Source organism: Palaemon carinicauda, chromosome 34 (assembly GCF_036898095.1).
Source record: "Palaemon carinicauda isolate YSFRI2023 chromosome 34, ASM3689809v2, whole genome shotgun sequence".
In the NCBI taxonomy this organism is placed as follows: Eukaryota; Metazoa; Arthropoda; class Malacostraca; order Decapoda; family Palaemonidae; genus Palaemon; species Palaemon carinicauda.
The window spans coordinates 1,169,824-1,172,323 of record NC_090758.1 but is presented as its reverse complement, the minus strand read 5'-3'; positions in this window follow the sequence as shown (position 1 = coordinate 1,172,323).

Genomic DNA, 2,500 nt, shown 5'->3' with positions numbered 1-2,500 from the left:
GTATTAGCTAGAATCGAACAAAGACCCATCGCATCACGAGTTTAGTCGGCTTATGACTGTGATTTGAGAGTGATAGAGCTCAGGAGATACTAATTCTAATGGGACGTGTTGAATGGACAGACACTAGCCTGAAATTGGCTGCTCATTTACCATATTTGTGTTTGCCGCTCCTAAGGTTAGTTGAAAGGAGGTTGTTTGTGTGTGTTTGTTTGTTGAACAGCTTCCAGACCACAATTTTAATCGCAGAGTAATGAAATTTGCAGGTATTAACTGTTATGTAAAAAGCTGGATTACATTAAATTTTGGAAGGTCAGGGTTAAAGGTCAAGGTCACGGTCAAGCAAAATGTCCAATTCACGTAATCAGCCATAAGTTTGGACATCGTTATCACAGACACTTCAAACTTGGTTCATATAAAAGTGTATGAAAATCCACGTCAATTAATACATGTTATGGTCAAAAGTCAAGATCAAGGTCTAGAAATAAGTTCCCGAGGTGATACACACACACACACACACACACACACATATATATATATATATATATATATATATATATATATATATATATATATATATATATATATACATATATATATATATATATATATATATATATATATATATATATATATATATATATATATATATATATATATATATATATATATATATATATATATATATGAAACTCCTATCTTAATTTTTCTTCAAGTCCCAATCTGTGCATTTCCTTGTCTGTCTTCGAAGTCTTCTCCTTGGGAATATCTCCTCATTCTTTCCCACACTTTTTCTAAGAGCTGTCAACCATCCCCTTATAGCTTATTCGTACATTCTTCTTTATAAAGATCAATGAAATATTAAATGTCGACAGCACACCTCATGCAGTACACTGTAGGCTTTCCCTAAAGGGTCTATGCAACCTGTCCCTGATATGAGAGAGAGAGAGAGAGAGAGAGAGAGAGAGAGAGAGAGAGAGAGAGAGAGAGAGAGAGAGAGAGAGTGTACTAAATGTAATTCTTAATTTCGCCACCAGAGTTTGATACTGAACATTAGAGCCATCCATACTAGATTGGTTTGCTGAGATTGAGACAAAAATCTCCCACCATCACCAATCTGCATTGGCCATCATGGTGGTGGAAACTGGCCAAACTCCAGACATGAATAAGTGCATGACTGAGGGCTTAGTCCTGTAGTTGTTTTATATATATATATATATATATATATATATATATATATATATATATATATATATATATATATCTATATATACATATATATATATATATATATATATATATATATATATATATATATATATATGTATATATAGATATATATATATATATATATATATATATATATATATATATATATATATATATATATATATATATATATATATATTAATTTGTACATAGATAATTTAATTTTTGATGTCATCGGGAGAAATTATTAATATTTAGTCATTCATCTTAATTTATGTGTTCCTATCTCATGTTTATTTCCTTATTTCCTTTCCTCACTGGGCTATTTTCCCATATGCCCTTGGGCTTATAGCATCCTGCTTTTCCAACTAGGGTTGTAGCTCAGCTGATAATAATAATAATAATAATAATAATAATAATAATAGTAATAATAATAATAATAATAGTAAAAGTTGTTTATATTGTTGAAATATATAAATTAAATTATTTTCTTTAAATTTGTTGGCTCAAAAAATTCGCAAGCTATTACAGAAAATTATTACAGCTAATGACTCTTTTTGGAAGAACTAACCACCTTGTTTGCTTGTTAGCCAAGGACTTTCAATTCTTCAATTCTACGGTTTATTATAAATCTAAAATTTGCTTTTGTTCAATTTCCAATTTGGCATATTAACTTACATAAATGTAGTATTAATTTATGTCAAATATGTTATTGAATATATCACTGACCATGATATAATTTCGTTTGGAAAATACCCTTTGAATTCAAAATTGACTGGAAGCCTCCAGCCAATAGGAATACAGCTTCTAGCTACCTTAGCCAAAGAATGAATGTTTAAGCCAATGAGAGACTGGCTTACAAAGGGCTTCTATTGGAGGCCTCTGATTGGCTGAGGGAAAATCCTATGGTTTTATGAGCATTTTCCTACGAGCCTTGAAGGAGTGAAGATCAAAGGTCAGTTGAGTGGTAGATTTAGAAATCGATTTTGAATTTAGATATATACTAATTGGTAGGATTATATAATTATGATATCTATAGGGAAAATAGACATTTTATATGTTAATAAGACGTTGGTTTGATTAAAATGTAAGAAATATGTTGAAAATTGGCCAGACACCAGACATGAATGAAGACATGTCTGAAAACTTTGTCTAGCTGTGGACTAGAAATAGCTATAAATATATATATATATATATATATATATATATATATATATATATATATATATATATATATATATATATATAATGTAGCCTTTTCCAGTCCAGTGTAGGACAAAGACATCAGACATGC